We start from the raw sequence: 19,525 nt of genomic DNA, 5'->3' as shown, positions 1-19,525 counted from the left end.
GTCATTTGCATTGATCACTATTCTCTTGTGCAAAAAGTTATCCTGATTGACCAAGATCACTCTTATGAAATTAATTATCTTGTCCAGGGCCGTTTTGTATGTGAAGTGATTTTTGTTGAGAAAAGCTTTTAAGGCTTTGAGTAGTTCATCAAACTCTCTGCTAAGACTAGGTCCTTCGGCAGTCCTAATAAGTCTCTCCATGTCAAGATCAACTTCTTTAAATAATTTCTTTTCAGCACCCTGGACTTGTTGATGAGATGACCTGCCAATCTAGCCTCTATCTCCCCCTGAGTTTTGTTGATAGGCGTGAGGAGGGGAGTAGGGATTTTAGGCCTTACCTGTTCAGGTAGAGAAGGTAGTGGTATGTTGAGTTTGCCCATGATGGCTCCCAAAGCTATAGAATTCTGCATTTGAAGATGTTTATGGGAGTCCACCAGGGTTTGGATATCTGTTTGTTGGCTCTTGACAAGAGATGTCAAGGCCTGAACTTGTGCATTGAGAGAAGAGTTGGAGTCTTGCAATACTGTGACTTGACCTTGTAGAGATTGAATCTGAAGATTTGTTGAAGTAGATGCAGGTTAATGGGAGCTTGATGTAGAGACAGAAGTAGATGACCCTAATATAGCTTGCACAAATTTCTGAATCTCATCCATGACCAAGGGAGAAGGAGTGTATCTTGCAGTGTGCATCTCATCTAGCTTCAACCTTGTGTCATTAGAGTTAGTGATATGATTTTGAACTTGTTTGTGCAAGGCAATAAAGGAGTCCTTGAGTTGTGTCATGCCTTTATCTACCCCACTGAGATCATATCTGGACATTTGGTCTGGGAAGTGTTTGAATTGATTTTTGATCTCAGTTTGAGAGGGAATGATTTCATCCAGCTTTTTCCTTACCATCTTCCTGATTCTGTCTTCATGACCAGTCAATTTGACTTCAAGAGCTTTACCAAAGAGGTGAAAAGCCTTGAGTTGAGCTTTGTGCACTTTTGTGACTGCATCATACACTTCTTATGGAGTCAAGGCCTTTACATTGCTTCCAAGGATAGTAACATACTCTTCCCCAAATCTGGCAAAGACTTGATCCATCTCCAACACAAAGTCTTGAGATAGCCATGCATCCACATTGCCATCCTGTTCTTCATCATTGACAATTTTCTCTTTCTGTTTCTCCACATCTTCATTGTAGATGAGCATGATGGCCTGATAGTCCTGATTGCTCATATCAGAAGTGAGTAGATGTTGAGAGATGTTGGCCAGCCCAGAAATCTGCTCCACTAGTAGATTATCTATAGAAGTTGGTTGAGAGCCAGATTCCTGCAGCCACTGAGAGAGAATGTGAGGCTGTGAAGAGGATGGTTCAGAAACACCTGTGACTGAAGTCACAGTTTGATTCACAGATTGCTCTTTGGTTTTGACAGTGTGTTGTCCTCCACTTGTAGTGGGGACCTCCAACTGAATTGGAGGGGATTTGACTGGGTTACTGTCATGTACACCAGCCTCAAACCCTTGTGTGGCTTGCAACACACTGGCACTTATATGTGCTATGCTTGCCTTCCCTATGACAGGATCATGGGTAATTGTACTCCTAGCTTCAACTGCCAAAGCAATGTCTGCTAGGGTTTTGAGGGGAGTTGCTCCTATATGAGGAGCCTCCAATTGAATTGGAGAGGATTTAGATAGCTCCCCCTCAGGATTACTACCCTCAAACCTTTCAGTATGTGATGACTATTTTGCACATGAAGGTGCATTAGAAGTATCCATGGGATCTTCAGTAAAAAATGATGAATCCCCCATGTTTGTGATGGTATCATCAAGGTCTACCTCAGCATGTAGCCTCTCACCATCTAAATGGAGTGTTTGGGTGGTGAGCAAAACTTCTTGAGCTAAGTCACTTGATTTTTGTTGCACTATAGAAGTGGATTCAAGTGGAATTGGAATAGAAGAAATTTGAGTCATAAGAATTTGGTGCTCAGTTGTGAGTGTTGGAAGCTCCCCCCGAATGAATGAGGGAGCTTCAAGAGATGTGTCCTCATAGTGTGTGCCTTCCTTGTTTCTCCTACCATACACTTGAATTGCTTCTTGTGCAGGCTGTGCAGACTCACTACTGGTTGGTTTTACAACTGCATCCTGTTGGGAGGATACAGAGGTGGCTAGAGTGGTCAACTCAGTTTTTTTACTCCTTTTGGATCTCTTGACCAAGGGTGACTCTTTCTCAGCTATGTCCTCACTACTCTCAGTTACTATAGTTAAGGTTGCCCCCTTTCTCTTCTTTTTACTCACCTCATCCTTTTGAGAATATAAGGTGGTTTGTTGCCTAGCTTTTAAAGGTTTTGAAAGAATGATTGCAGCATGGGAAGATCCCTATTGGTGTTCCTGTGCTTGTACTTCCACAGGTTCAGGGATCACAGCTGAGCTAGATTGTATGTTATATCTCATGTCAGGCATAGGATAAAGATAAGTCCTAAACCTCTCCAACATAAATGGAGTGATTTTTAGACTTACATTTACCTTATTCTTTGTAGTAAGTGAGCCAAATATTATTTTGGACACTTGCTTACAATTGCCTATTTTTGTGCTATTTATTCCATTCAGTAAGTGTATGTCTGCTACATTTTGATTTAAAGTGGACAAAATAAATCTAGGAAATAAAATTTCATTACCTCTAGCTGACAGGGCATTATTAGCCTGGTTGTAAGCTCTTCCAGGATCAACAGACCAACATTCAAGTGTCTGTTATAGGCAATTGAATACACCAGCTTTTGTACAACACTTGAAATGTTGTCATATCCTGTTTTCCTGCAAGTAAAGGCCCTTACCACAGAGTTAAAGATGAAAGACCACTCCTTCCTCAGATTGGTCCTGTTTAAGCTTGACAGGTTAATTCTTCCACCATAGTTGATGAAGTCCATGAACTCAGTTAGCTCATCAGGAGTTGGTACTTCCATCAGATTCTCAGTTGGCAGCCCCAAAGCTCTATTCACACCTTTGTCCTTGAATTCTATTAGTTGGCCCCCAATTGTGCATGTCACCATCATAGAAAGAGAGTGGTTGTTTACATCAGTCCTCACTACAGCTATAGTCCAGAATTCATGCAGCACATCTAGATACAGTACTGGATTTGCAATCAAAGCACTTGCAAGATAGGATTCAACCATCAGTTTCAAAAACCCCTTGAAACTATCAGGGGCTTGGTTTGCATCAGCAAAAGCAAGATAATTGGTTCCTTTCTCTGGGATAGATGTTCTTGCAACATTTAGAGCCATCGTTGATTGATGAGAATGAGTGGGTAAGAAAAATTTCTGAGAAAGGATGAAAAATGAGAGAGAAATCAGTTTTGGATTGAAAGCTAGGTCACTTGAGATCTCGAAAACCGTAAGTAAATGTATGTATCGAGAAGTATGGGTATTTATAGTAAAAGCAAATGACTTGTCGAGAACTCAAAAAAAGAGAATTTGCCTATCGAGAAGTCATTTTAAGAAATGAAATACATTTCGAGAAGTCATTTTAAATTACTCTTATAAAGAACCAAAAATTGACTTATCAATATGTCAAATAAATACCCAGTTTGTCCAAAAATGGACTGAATTAATTCCAACTTTTATCTGAATAAATTCAAAATAAAATTAGAATAAATTTTCCAAAAGCATTTTACCAAAATAATTTATTAAATTAAATTATTTTAGTTTTGAGTTCTTGATAAGACAAAAATTGTACTTGTAGAGAACTCTGTGAATTAACACTACTAGAGAACTCTACAAGGACTTATCGATAAGTCATATTTAAGTTTATCGAGAAGTCACTCAAGAAGTCAGTGAATTGACTTGTCGAGAACTCACTCGAGAAGTCCTAAAATGACTTGTCGAGAAGTCAATTAGACTTATCAAGAACTCAGTTCTCTATATACTTTTGATTACTGTAATTCTGCCTTGTGTTAATTTTACATATTAAGGATGTAAATTAACAGTTTAGCAGTTTACTTAGAATTTGAAAAATTCCAAGTTGAGTTTTTATTTTTAAGAATAAATATGCAAAGAATTATGTAATATTCATACTTCATATTTCAATTAATTTCCAATAAAATCAAATTGATTGTGATCTACTGAAAATTAATTTGTTGTAAAGGATTAGCTGAGTTCTTGCCTTAGGATGAAGAATTAAGCATTCCAATTTCACCTACAAGTCTAGTGAAAGTTGGTTCATCCAAAGGTTTATTAAAAATGCCAGCTAATTGTTTTTCAGTTGGACAAAAATGAGCTCAATGGTACCATTTGCTGCATGTTCTCTAATAAAATAGTACCTTAGATCAATGTGATTTGTTATAGAATGGTTAACTGGGTTAGCCACTATAGATATAGCACTAGTATTATCACACATAATAGGAATTTTGTGTAACACTAGGCCTAGTCCATTAGCTGATTTCTAATCTAAAGCACTTGAGCACAACAACTTCCAGCAGCTATGTATTCAGCTTCAGCTGTGGAAGTTGACACAAATTATTGTTTCTTGCTATGCCATAATACAAGTCTTTGTCCAAGAAATTGACAGCTTCCACTAGTGCTCTTCCTGTCAATCCTGCATCCAGCAAAATCTGCATCTATGTAACCAATAGCTTCAAAACCAGTTCCCTTAGGATACCATAATCCCAAGTTTGGAGTTCCCTTTAAATATTTAAAAATCCTCTTTACAGCCATCAAATGTTGAGGTTTTCAAAAGCAAGGACTTTAGCTTCATTATCATCAAGGCATTCCAAGCCTGGACACTTGTCATCATCAAAGGTCATATCTGTGTTTTCCATAATCTTATTTTGATCAATCACATAAACTTTATAGGCTGTTCTCTCCAGTGAATATCCCATAAAAATTGCTTCAAAGACCTTTGAGTCAAATTTTCCCACATATTCAGAGTTGTCTTTCAAAATGTAACACTTGCTTCCAAACACATGAAGATGCTTTACAGTAGGCTTTCTTTTAAACATGATTGAGTAGGGTGATTTTCCATGTGCTTTTTTGATGAGATATCTGTTCTGAGTGTAACATGCAGTGTTAACAGCCTCTTCCCAGAATCTTGTTGGCATCAAACAGTATTGTTCTAGCAGCTTCAACTAATGTTCTGTTCTTTCTTTCAACTACTCCATTTTGTTGAGGTGTTCTAGCAGCTGAGAATTCTTGAACAATGCCCTTGCTTTTGCAGAATTCACTTAATTTTGTATTTCTGAATTCTGTCCCATTATCACTTCTCAATCTTTTTACACAATTGTGATCTTCAGCCTATTTTTCTATCTTCTTGATGTGTTCAATTATGATGAGTGGAATTTCATCTTTAGAGTACATGAACTCTACCCAAGTGTATCTTGAGAAATCATCCACCATCACAAGTGCATATTTGTTCTTTGAAATAGATAAGACATTTACTGGCCCAAACAAGTCCATGTGAATGAGCTGCAATGGTGCACTTATAGAATTCACAGTTTTTGACTTTTGACTTGATCTTTTCATTTTTCCTTTCTGACAAGCTTCATAAACTTCAACTTGAGCAAATTCCAGTTTGGGCATGTCTCTTAATAACTCCTATTTGACCAAGGTGTTAATTGCCTTGAAATTCAAGTGAGACAGATTTTTATGCCAGAGCTTGCATTGTTCTTCTGATGCCTTGGTGTAGAAGCAACAGATTCCATCCTTATTTATTGAGTCCAAGTCTGTAACAAACAAGCTTCCTTTCCTTGCTCCTTTCAGAGCAACTTCACTAGTTTTCTTGTTGATAAAAATGCATTCTTCTTTGTTGAATAAAACTTCAAAACCTTTGTCTGCAAATTGGCTAACACTTAGAAGATTCACTTCAAGACCAACTACCAGTGCTACATCATCAATGACAATATTTTCAGAAATAATCTTGCCATATCCATTGTGAATCCTTTGCTGTTATCCCCAAAGGTCACCAAAGGGCCAACTTTTTCCTCAAAATGTGATAGCAGGGCTTTCTCACGTGTCATATTCCTGGAACATCCACTATCTATGATCCATATGACTTTCTTCACTTTGCCCTACATACAATGAGTCTTAAGTGTGTTTAGCAACTCAAGCAATGTTGGGTACTTTCTTCTTGTTAACTGATTTAATAGAAGTAGAATGAGTAGTTTCAGATAAAATAGAGTTTAATGATTGTTGTACATTTTCCCTATCTGATGTGGACCCAATTTTTGTTTCTTTAAGGTCTACTCTCAGTTTGTGGCAACTCTTCATCACTTTCAAGTTACAAGGGATGCAATCAAACTTGTCACAGAATGAGTAGCAAACATTTGAATCCGCTTTATTGTATTTGCATGCTCCTTCAGTTGGCTTGCTAACTGTTTTTTTACAAAGGTGAGTTAGCTGATTCACAGAGCCACATTTTTCACATTTCTTTCTGGGAGCATCTGCAAAAAAATCAAAATTATTGCTTTTGTTTATCCCTATTTTCCCATTTCTATTTTTCTTTTTCTTTCTTGCATCTTCAGTTTTAGTTTCTTTAACAAGTGTCTTGAAACTTTGTTTGTCCATGAGTTTCTCTTCAGTATTAGAAGACTGAGTTGATTTTTCAGTTTTCTTCTCTTTATCCTCGTCAATATTTTCTTGCTTGATAATAAATTCTCTTCACTGAAGTTGACTTCACATGCTTTGAATATAAGTGCATTAACCTCTTTCAAGAAGGTTAGAGCATCTTCAGTTTTCTTTGCTTTCCCTTTGTCACCTCCAGTCTTCTTTTTTTCAATCAAAGCATCATAGTCAAGGCCAATAACAATGTTTGCACATGACTTATTTTTCTCATGGTACTGTCCAACCAGTTCAGATGTATTTCTGAAAGATTTCAGCTTCACTTCATACTTTTCCAGCTTCTCCCTTAGCACTGCTTCAATTTCATTTGCACACTTGAGCTTGTTCTTTAGATGTGCATTTTCTTGTTTTAAAGCTTCAAGTTCCACCAACAATAATTCAGTTTTTTGCTTCTCACTTTCAAGCTTCTCATTTATCTTTGTTAATCTACTAACTTCTTCATTAGCAACAACCATGCTTGTGTGGATGTGAAACATTTCTGTGCTCATCTTTTCTACAGTTTCCTTATATTGATTCACAGTTAAATTAATTGTGGTAAGAGTTGGTACCTGTGATTTAGATGAGGATGATTCTCCTTGCTCCAAGGCCATGAGTGCATAATTTCCAAAATTTTAATCTTCATCATTTTCAGAGTCATCCCAACTTTTACCCTCCGTAATATAAGCTTTGCTTTGTTGTTTCTTCAGAAGAGCTTCATATTTTGCTTCAAGTTCAAGATAAGCTTTATCCTTCTTTGCTTTCTTGGGTTTCCTACATTATGTAGCAAAATGGCCCAACTCATCACAGTTAAAGCACCTTATCTTAGATCTGTCAACAAATCCAGTTTTGTAGCCATTCTTGCTACCAGAATTGTACTTCCCATTTTCTTTCCAGCTGCTGTCTTTGTTGAAAGACTGTCCTTTACTCTTGAAGTACCTTGGCTTCTTTACTCTAATATTAGAGAATTTTCTAGCCAAATAGGCCATTGACTGATCTAGCTCATCCGGTTCTACAAGAGTGTAGAACTCAACTTTTTCCAATTCCAGAATTACTTGTTCGTGTGAATCATTTGTTCTTTGCTCACTTGTTGAGGAAACTGGAGTTTGAGATCTTGGTTCATCATTAGATGTTTGGATTTCATTTACAATTAAAGCATTTGAGCCATCTACAACATGTCCTTGACCAGATCTCAATGATTTCCTTTGAATCATTTCTAGTTCATATGTATTGAGAATTCTATATAGAACTTCCAGTGTTATTCTGCTCAAGTCTCTCCCTTCCCTGATTGCTGATATTTTCTGTTCCAAATGATCAGGGAGAGTAAGCAAGAACTTTAGGTTCACTTCTTCAGCTTCATAGTATTTGTCATAAAGTTGCAAGTCATTTATCAGCTTATTGAATCTTTCAAACATATCAGTATTGCTTTCCTTTGGCTTTGTCATAAAACCCTCGTACTGTGAAATCAGTATTCTTCTTTGGTTTGACCTAACTTCTTTAGTTCCCTCTCACAATATCTCTATCTTTTCCCAGATCTGTTTAGCAGTGTCATAGTTGACAATGTTGTTATACATTACATTGTCAAGTGACTCAATTAAGATTAACTGCAAGCCACTATCCAAGGAGACTTTCTCTTTCTCAGGCTCAGAGTATTCTGCAGGGTCCTTGGGAGCATAATGAGCTGGAATCATATCTCCATCTGTAGATTCCTCAACTCTAACCATAGGAGTGAAGGGCCCATTCTTGCGGATCTGAATGTAGAGTGGATTGGCCATCCTGATAAACAACATCATTTTCTTTTTCCAAAGAGTGTAGTTAGCTTTGTCAAAAGTAGGAATTTTGATGCTACTGATTTTCTGTCTATTCATTCTTCCAAGATCTTGAATCTATTTACTTTCAGATTTTACTCTGATACCACTTGTTAGGAAATGAATAACACATGGGGGGGGGGTTAATGTGTTTTACCGTTTTTGGGATTTTCTTGAATGTTTTTGGTTGAACAAAGTAAATTAAATCTTGTAGTAAAATGCGTTCATGCAAAAATTAAGCTTGCAGAAAATAAAGAACACAAATCTTGAAAACTTACTGTCATGTATATGTTGTGAACTTGATGATTTCATTAACAAAACACCTTAGTAGATTCAACTCAGTGTATTTTGTAGCACTCGACGAATAAGCAAATATAGTCCCGACGGATGACTCAATACAGTCCCGACGGATGATGATTAGACATCCATCGAGTGAGTAGCTTATGTTATAATAAGTCATGTAGCACATTTCTGCAAACACCTTTATTTAGATTCTGTAGTAGCATATAAGTCATGTTGACTTTAATTAGATATGCAGAATAGGTTGATTAATTGTACATAGATGATGTCTTGTAATTCTCCATAAATGAAATGAAGTCAAGTGCCAAATAGCTACCCGACGGATAAACAATAATGCTACTCGACGGATGATCAACAAGGCAACCCGACGGATGATCATGTACCCGACGGATAATTAATTCAAACATCTGTTGACAGTGACAACACAGTCACATACGTCGAGTATATGCAAAAGGAATGTGGAAGCCTATTCAACTGGGTTTTTGAGAACAAAGAAGCATTGCCATTTCCATGCTATTTTGAAGAGATTCAAAGATGCTGGAATAAAGTAATGAAGTAGCATAGTATTAGACTTGATAGGTTTTGTTTTATTATCTTGTCTTATTACTGTGTAATCTTGGTGATATATAAACCAAGAGTAGCAATTAGAACAACAACAAGACTAAGCAAAAAAATTCTCAGAGAAACATTTATAAGCTGTATCCTTAGCATTTCTCTGTAAGTTTAGTTGTTCTTATTTTGTAAGCAGCTGTGAGCTATTCAAGGTTCACAGAGTTCTCTCGATATATATATATATATATATATCATATATATCTCTGATGGATACTTTCTAATCCACCAGAAAGTTTTAAAGACTTACGTTTTTATTACTTTGTGTTTTGATTCATATTTAACTTGTTATTCCGCACTTTGCAAATCAAAACACTGTCATATATATCTTAAGTTAGAACATTTAATATTTTTGAAAAAGGTTCAAGAATTCTATTCAACCCCCCCCCCTTCTGTAATTCTTGTTGCATTGTTAGGGACTAACAATTGGTATCAGAGCAAGCTCTTGAAGAACAAAGAGTTTAAAGATCACAATAAATAGCAAGATGAACAAGAAGGATGTTGGAGTCAAGATTCCTTTTCTGGACAAAGATAATTACCATGACTGGAAGGTAAAAATGCATCTTCACTTACTTTCTCAAGATGAGGCCTATGTAGATTACATAGAGAGAGGTCCTCATGTACCAATGAGAGCTGCAACTGGAAATGAGCCATCAGTTCCCAAGCCAAGGCATGAATGGTCAGATCCTGATATTAAACAAGTCAGAAAGGACAAGAAGGCCATGAATATTCTGTTTAATGGAGTTGAGGGTGACATGTTTGACAACATCATCAATTGCAAAACTGCCAAGGAAGTTTGGGATACAATTCAGATTATCTGTGATGGCACTGAACAAGTTAGAGAAAACAAGATGTAGCTACTAATTCAGCAATATGAGCATTTCCACTTTGAAAAAGGTGAAACTCTCACTGATATCTTTAGTAGATTTCAAAAGCTACTAAATGCTCTAAAGCTGCATGGAAGAGTCTACCAAACCAAAGATTCTAACCTCAAATTTCTGAGATCCCTACCAAAATAATGGAAACCAATGACAGTCTCCTTGAGAAACTCACAAGAATACAAGGAGTTTACACTAGAGAGACTGTATGGAATTCTAAAGACTTATGAGCTTGAAATAGAGCAAGATGAAAGAATGAAGAAATAGAGAAAGAAAGGAGGATCCATTGCACTGGTTGCTGAGTTAGAAAAGGAGAAGGAGATGAAGATAGAAGTTGTTGAGTCTACTTCAAAGGTCTGTGAAAGCAAGGGCAAGGGGCTGGTAGCAGAAAATGAAGATTCTTTGAGCCAAGATGATATGGATGACATTGATGAACATCTAGCATTTCTTTCCAGAAGATTTTCCAAGCTCAAGTTCAAGAAGAACTTTGAAGCAGCCAAGCCAAATAGAAATATGGTGGATAAATCAAAATTCAAATGTGGCTTGGCGGGGCACTTTGCCAGTGAGTGTAGAAAGTCAGATTCCATCAAGAAGAAGTTTGAGCCTGTGGATTACAAACAGAAATATTTTGAGTTTTTCAAACAAAAGGAAAGGGCTTTCATTACACAAGAAAATGACTGGGCAGCAGATGGTCTGGATGAGGATGAGGATGTTAGCTATGTCAATCTAGCCCTAATGGCCAAGTCTGATGTAACAGAGACAAGTTCTTTAAGTAATCAGGTAATCACCACTAACCTTGCACATTTATCTAAAGCTGAGTCTAATGATGCAATAAATGACATGTCTACAGAATTATATCATTTGTGTGTTACACTTAAGTCTCTTACTAAAGAAAATGCTAAAATCAAAGAAAACAATTTGTTTTTAAGTGAGAGGAATAATGTGCTAGAATCTCAGTTTATTGAATTTGAAAAATTGAGAATTGAGTGTAAAATTGCTAAGGATGAATTAACTGAGTCCTTGAAGAAAGAAGAGATCTTGAAGAAGCAGCTTGAATGAGAACATGAAGTGATTAAGGCCTGGAAAATATCTAGAGATGTTCATGCTCAAATCACCAAAGTTCAAGGTATTGAGTCCTTTTGTGATGCAGCCTGGAAGAAGAATAAGGAGAAGATGGAATTCAATTTGGTTGAAGGATTGCTAACAGATGTGGACTCGATGGATGATGAGAGTCATCCGTCGGATAATCAAAAAGATTATCCGTCGAGTGACATAAATCCTCATCCGTCGGCCGTGAGCAAACCTGTGAGTAAAGCCAAACTTTCCAAGTTAAATGAAAAATATGGATCAGTTTCCAAAAACTTCATTTCAGGAGAATCTAGTCAAGTGAAGAAGGAAAAGAAAGTGAATGTTGCTCATCTGTCTATCAAGCAATTGAATGACAGACTAGAAAAGATTGAGGTTAAAACAGAGGCTAAAAGGAAAAACAATAGAAATGGTAAAGTGGGGATTAACAAACATAACAACTACACACCTGATAAGTATGCTCCAAGAAAAATCTGTGTTAAGTATGGTAGTGTAAATCATCTGTCTGTTAATTGCAAAACTGCCATGCCTACTTCCATATCTGTACCACCTCCTTATCCCAACATAAATGCCATGCCTTCTATGCCTATGAATGCTATATCTACACATAATATGAATGCACAATTTTCTAATATGCCATTTGCACCTAATCCTTATCATGCTGCATTTAGTATGCCTCAAATGCCATTGAGCATGCCATACTGGAATAACATATTTACTAATAGCATGCCATTTCCTGTAATCAAAATGTGCATGATAATTTTGTTGTAATGAATGGTTTCAAAGGTCCAACTCAAATGACTAAGGATGAATCTGATATCCTCAAGTCAAATGAGATCAAACCTAAGAAACAAAAAAAGAAAGCTAACAAGGCAGGACCCAAGGAAACTTGGGTACCAAAATCAACTTGATTTGATTTTAATGTGTGCAGGGAAATAGAAAGAATCTATGGTACTTGGATAGTGGTTGTTCAAGACACATGACTGGTGATTCTACCCTGCTCACAGAGTTCAAAGAGAGAGCTGGCCCAAGTATTACTTTTGGATATGACAACAAAGGTTATACTGTGGGATATGGCTTGATTTCAAAAGACAATGTCATCATTGAGGAGGTTGCCTTAGTGGATGGTCTCAAGCACAATTTGTTGAGTATCAGCCAGCTGTGTGATAAAGACAATTCAGTAACCTTCAACTCAAAAGCCTATGTTGTGACAAACAAGAGGAGCAACAAAGTGGTTCTCACTGGAGTGAGAAAAGGAAATGTGTATCTAGCGGACTTTAACTCATCAAATGCAGAATCTGTTAATTGTCTTCTCAGTAAAGCAAGTCAAGATGAAATTTGGCTTTGGCACAAGAAGCTATCCCATCTAAACTTCAAGACCATGAATGAACTTGTAAAGAAAGAACTGGTTAGAGGCATTCCTCAAGTGGATTTTTCTAAGGATGGAATGTGTGATGCTTTCCAAAAAGGAAAGCAAATTAAAGCATCATTCAGAAAGAAGCTTGATTCAACAATTGAAGAACCTTTGCAACTGCTACACATGGATTTGTTTGGACCAGTCAATGTGTTGTCCATCTCAAGGAAAAGATTTTGCCTAGTAATTGTAGATGATTTCTCAAAGTTCTCTTGGACATATTTCCTTAAGTCCAAAGATGAGGCTAGTGAAATCATCATCAATCACATAAGGCAAGTCAACAATCATCCTGATTTCAAAGTTAGAAATATCACGAGTGATAATGGAACTGAGTTCAAGAATTATGTCATAAGAGTATTTTATGAAGAAAATGGGATTTTGCATGAGTTTTCAGTAGAAGAACTCCACAACAAAATGGAGTAGTAGAAAGAAAGAATAAATCACTTATTGAAGCTGCAAGGATAATGCTTGAAGAATCTAAGTTACCAACATATTTCTGGGCTAAAGATGTAAATAATGCATGCCACACTCAGAATATTTCTCTTAATCAAAAAAATGCATGACTCCCTATCAATTGTTCAAGAACAAGAAGCCAACTCTAAATTTTCTTCATGTCTTTGGCTGCAAATGTTGTATCTTGAGAAATCAAACTGATCAGAATTGAAAGTTTGATGCTAAAGTAGATGAAGGAATTTTGGTTGGATATGCTGTTGGTAAAGCATACAGAGTCTACAATCTGAGAACCAACATTGTTGTGGAATCAATACATGTTGTGTTTGATGATAAAAAGATTGAAAGACTGCAAGATGGAGATTACCATGAGAGCCTCAAATTTGACAATGTGGAGATGGTTAGTGATGACAGTGATGATGAAAGTGATCAAGAAATAGTATCAAAGGATAATGCAAAAAAATCCACTACCAATGAAGCACAAAATTCAACATCTGTCGAGTTGCAAAATGCTTCATCCATCGGGAGACAATCTGCTTTATCCGTCGGGAGATAACCAACTTCATCCGTCGGTACTCCAAATTCACCATCCGTCGGGTTATCAAAAGAAGCTGAAAGTCAGAATAGATCACTTACAAAAAGTTCCCCTTTCTCAAATCAAAGATCCATGGACTCAGGGGGAGTTTCTAATAATCAAAACTCAATCACACATCAAGACAACAATGAGGCCTCTTCATCTAGAGCTAATCTACCTCAACAAAGGAAATGAACAAAGGATCATCCCTTTGAGCTTATCATTGGTAATGTATCTTCTAGAGTTCAAACAAGGAGAGCAACTCAAGAAGAATGTCTATATAGCAGCTTCCTCTCTAAGGAAGAACCAAAGAAGGTAGAAGAAGCTTTGTTGGATCCTGATTGGATTTTAGCTATGCAGGAGGAGCTAAACGAATTTGAAAGGAATAAGGTATGGAAGATGGTACCCAAGCCTAAAGGAAAGAATCCAATAGACACCAAATGGGTATTCAGAAACAAGATGGATGAAAATGGCATAGTAGTCAGGAACAAAGCTAGATTGGTTGCTAAGGGCTACTGTCAACAAGAAGGAATAGATTTTGATGAAACCTTTGCTCCTGTTGAAAGACTTAAAGCCATCAGAATCTTCTTAACCTATACAGCCCATGCCAATTTCAAGGTCTATCAAATGGATGTCAAAAGTCCCTTTCTGAATGGATATTTGGAAGAGGAAGTCTATTTCAGTCAGCCTCCTGGTTTTGAAGATCCAAATTTTCCAGAATATGTTTACTATCTTTTGAAAGCACTTTATGGATTGAAGCAAGCACCTAGAGCCTGGTATGACACTTTGTCAAAGTTTCTTTTAGAGAATCACTTCACTAGAGGTACTGTAGAAAAAACTTTATTCTTTAGAAATGTTAATGGCTCTAGTATACTTGTTCAAATTTATGTAGATGACATTATTTTTGGCTCTACAGATGAAAAACTTTGCAAAAAGTTTGCCAAATTGATGCAAAGTAAGTATGAAATGAGCATGATGGGAGAACTAACTTACTTTCTTGGTTTGCAAGTTAAGCAAGTTAGTGATGGAATATTCATTAGTCAAATTAAATACATTTATGATCTTTTAAAGAAGTTTGATCTAATGGATTGCACATCTGCAAAAACTCCCATGGCCACTACAACTAAGCTTGAATTAAACACTACTGAAAAGTCTGTTGATATTTCAAGTTATAGGGGCATGGTTGGCTCACTTCTGTACTTAATAGCTAGTAGGCCAGATATAATGTTTGCTACATATCTTTTTGCTAGATTTCAGGCCGATCCTAGAGAATCTCACTTAGTAGCTATCAATAGAATTTTCAGATATCTCAAGGGAACACCAAAACTTGGCATTTGGTACCCTAGAGATTCAGGTTTTGATCTAACTGGTTATTCAGATGCAGATTATGCAGGTTGTAGAATTGATAGAAAAAGTACATAGGAACCTGTCAATTTCTGGGAAACTAGCTTGTGTCCTGGTTCAGTAAAAAACAAAATTCAGTTTCTACTTCTACAGCTGAAGCTGAATATATTGTTGCTGGCAGTTGTTGTGCACACATTTTGTGGATGAAAAACCAATTGTTAGACTATGGTCTGCAAGTGGAAAGATATCCTATTTTCTGTGATAACACAAGTGCAATTGCCATCACTGAAAATCCAGTACAGCATTCCAGAACAAAGCACATAGGCATCAAGTACCACTTCATAATGGAACATGTAATGAATGGTACTGTGGAACTACATTTTGTTCCAAGTAAAAAGCAGCTTGCAGATATATTTACCAAGCCACGGGATGAATCCACCTTTTCAAGGTTGGTAAGTGAGTTAGGTATGCTAAATTACTCTTGAATCTTTATAGATATTTTGCAAGTTGTAATGCAGCCAAAAATTTAATTGATTTTTCAGTCTTAGATGAATTTTTGGCTAAGTCAAAATTTACATCTCGACGGATGATCATTATCCATCGAGTTTGATCATCCGTCAATGTACATTTTGTTAATATAATTAATTATTTTTCTGGAATATTTTATGTATCGACGGATAACTGATTTATCCTCATCCGTTGAATTGTTTTATTCTTAGCCGTTGATTCTCTGAACATTATCCATCGAGTATACTTACAGTTTGTAAGCATAACACGACGGATAATTGGTGGAATTTTTACAGTTTATTTTTAAACGGCTATTTTGGGCAATTCTTATTGGTCACTTTACTTTACTTTATTATTTTTGACAGTTATTTTTGAGAGAGTATAAAAGCATAATTCATTTTCACTGCTTTTCTTTTATCACTCTCAAATCATCTGCTCTAACTTCTCTCTTTCTCAAAAGCACTTACTCTCTCTCTCTGCAAGTTTTCTTTTACTCTCTAACAATGGCACCAGTCGTCAAGATCATGTCTCAAACCGGATTTATCTATGAGAAGAACAACTTCACTACTCTTGTGAATAAGGGGATTCAACAGTCTGGCGACTACCACAAAATGATGGATTTTGTAAAGAACTGCAAACTCAACTATGCCATGCTGGAATCACCTACCATATACTGTGAAGTTGTTTAAGAGATGTGGACGACTGCTACATACAACTCAACTGATAAGACTATCACTTTCACTATTAAAGGTAAGGAATTTTGTGTTAATAGTGATATTGTTAAAGCACGTTTCAAAATTCCTGATAATACTGTAACTTCACCACACACAGACACTGACATTGTTAATATGCTTAATTCCATGGGCTATGCACTCTCTACTTCCAAATTAAGTGAAATTAGGAGGTTGGGTCTTAGGAAGGAATGGAGTTATTTATGTGATGTAGTTACTAAAGTATTTTCTGGTAAAATTAGCAATTTTGATTCAGTTAATATCTCTATGCTTAACATGTTTTACATGCTAGTAACTGATAAATTCTTCAACTTTAGTGATCTTATCATATTTGAGTTGGGGTTTAAGTTAGGGGAGCTAAATAAGAGGGGTAAAAATGTTTACTATGCTAGATTTTTAATGATGATTGCTAACCACCTCTCTGAGGATATTGCGCTTGAGAACTCAACCAACAAATTAGATTATTGGGTTCAAGAAAGAAGAATCATTGCAAATTTGAACAGGGCAAACCATCACAAAGAGGTGCCACTCATCTATTTTCCTTTTATAGAGGCACCTCAGGTAAGTGAGGTAAGTTCAACTGTCTCTACTCTTTCAGCCTCACAAACTTCTTTGCATTCCAGTGTAGCTATGGCAACTGTGTCATTGACCCAACAGTTGCCTACCCAAGCTACCAAATCCAAAATTTCAAAAACAAAAACAAAGAAAGCCCCCTCTGGTGTCTCTCAAAAGATGCCAGTTGTAAAATCCACCAAATCAAAAGAGAGGAGTGTGAAGGTGGGTAAGAAAGGTGAGGGACAGGGTGAACATCAAAGAAACCCTAAGGATAAGGTTGGAAAGGTGAGTGTTTCCCAGCCTAGCCACACTGCAGTTTCCCAACAAACTGCAGTGCCTAATAAGGATATAAGCACACTACTAGTTGCATCCTCCCAAAAGGATGTGACTATTGAACAGAGCTCTCAGCCAAGAGCACGGGCCAAAAGGGTAAGGGACACAAGCTCACCCCAAACTTATACTAGAAAGAAGAAATCAAAGACCCTTGGCGATGCACAGGGTTCACACACTGTGCAAACTGGTGCTAAAGACACAGTCACTGCACCTTCTCAAAGTCAGGTTGATGTGGCTCCAATAAATGTGGAGTCACAACCAAAATCTCTAACAATTGGAGCCCCTGAAACACCAAACTCTCCCACACACTCTTTGGATGTTGACATGATAAAAACATCACTTCCAAATTCTCCATCTTTAACTCTTTTGGAGAAGCCAAAAATCCAAGCAAGTGAGCATCATCTTCTAGATGATTTGTTGGCTCACTTGTCATTTCTTTCTAAAACTGTTGAGATATCTTTGCCAAAATTCTCATCAATCTGCATAGAGTCCACAATAGTTTCCACTCCAAACTCATTCATTTCTACTCACTCGATGGATATTGTTCATCCGTCGAGTAGTGATTGTATCCCGACGGATAAGCTTAACATCAGTTATCCGTCGGATAGTCAAACTGCTAACCCGACAGATATCCCTTATCTGTCGAGTGTCTCTGTACAGCTTCAAATTTCATCAATTATTACAAGTGCAGAAGATTTAGTGGTAGTGCAATCACTCCTAGGATTGAGGGAAGGGAGTGAAATGAGTGAGAGTCTAGGTTGCTCCCAGGAAAAAGGAGAGGAAAAGAGTGAACAACTGCAATCCATTTCTTCAGGATTGGCAAAAGTAAGTGTGAGGAGTCCCACCTTAGATGGTGAAGGCGAGGGTGTGAGGGTGGGGAGCCAAGGTGAGACCTTGATGCAACAAAAGAGAGATCAAGAGTGAAATGCAGGTATAGTAGTGATAAGGATGGAATTCCATTTCCAATGAGTCAATGAATGTCAGTGATGCAGAAAAGGAAAGGCTATTTCAGCAAGAATATCAAGCTGTTATAGATTCCATTTCCCTGGATACTGAGACATTTACTCACCCTGTGACAGCTTACCAAACTCTAGCTGTACAGGGCAATGAGGAGGCTGAAAGATTGCTGAATTTGGTGTATACTACACAATCTTTACAAAGAGCAAATGATGCAATCACTGCTATGCCTTCCAACATTGGCAGTGATTTGGAACTGGATGAAGCTTCTTTTGGGGATGCTGATGGGGATGATGAGGAAGACATCATGGACATAGGGGGAGATGCATATGTTCTTTCCTGGATGCTTACAAAAGAATGTTCCTACTCACATCTCCAATCAACTCTATTCAAGCTAATTCATGACACCCAAGCAGCTATTCAGGCATCTTCTAATGCTAGCACAAAGAAGCTACTCACAGCATATCTTGAAGCACTCCAGCTGCATAAAAGGCAAGCCCTCCAACACAGTCAGAGTATGGATGCCATCAAGCAGGAAATTTCTGAAGTCAAGCAAGATGTTATAGAAAGGATGGATGCTAGACTCCCTGTAACCACCATGACTGAAATTGCTCAAAAGCTAAGGAAGGAGGCTGATCTAAATAGGAAAGTTGAGGCCATGGACTCAAGACTATCTGCTGTAGAGAAGTCAATGGCCAAGATACTTACCAATCAAGAAGCTCAGACTACACTACTCCAATAATTGGTGGCTGCTCAACTCCCTTCCACACAACTTGATGATAACAAAAAGGGGGAGAATGGATCAAGTGAGGGGGAGAAACAACTCAATATTCAAGTATGCAAAGTAATTGTGCCTACAATTGCTTTCACCAAGCCACCAACTACACACAACATTGATTTGATTAATGAAGCAGCAGCCACATTGAGAGCAGCTGGGAAGAAGCAGTTGAGCCCAATCAACTGGGAGAAAATTGATGAGGATATTCAAAAGAGATTTGGGATAGTAAAGAAGCTAGAAAAATCAGCCATTCATTACTTTCAAATCAGACAAATCTCTGTGAATGAAATGAGCATGAAGAATCTGGAAAGAGGAAAGCCATCCTGCATCAAATCTCCAAAGGCTAAGCTAATTTTGAAGCCAAGGGTGAACTATCCAAAATCTTCACTAAAGAACCCCTTGGACACAGTGTATGAGACACCAAAGCCTGATGAAAAGAAGCTGTTGGCCATGTCTATTGCATTCTACAAGGATCCAACTGATTCAACATTGAAAAAAAGAATTGTTAAAATTTTCAGGAATGGTAAGGAAATTTGTGTGGTGGCTGGACACTCTCAATTTGCTGAAGCAAAGAGAGAAGAAAAGGCAATATTGAAGCAAAAAAAGAAGCAAGCTGCTCTAGATGCTAAAAAGGTC

The sequence above is a fragment of the Apium graveolens genome, chromosome 4 (genome assembly GCF_009905375.1).
Source record: "Apium graveolens cultivar Ventura chromosome 4, ASM990537v1, whole genome shotgun sequence".
Classification (NCBI taxonomy): domain Eukaryota; kingdom Viridiplantae; phylum Streptophyta; class Magnoliopsida; order Apiales; family Apiaceae; genus Apium; species Apium graveolens.
This window is presented reverse-complemented; position numbering follows the sequence as displayed.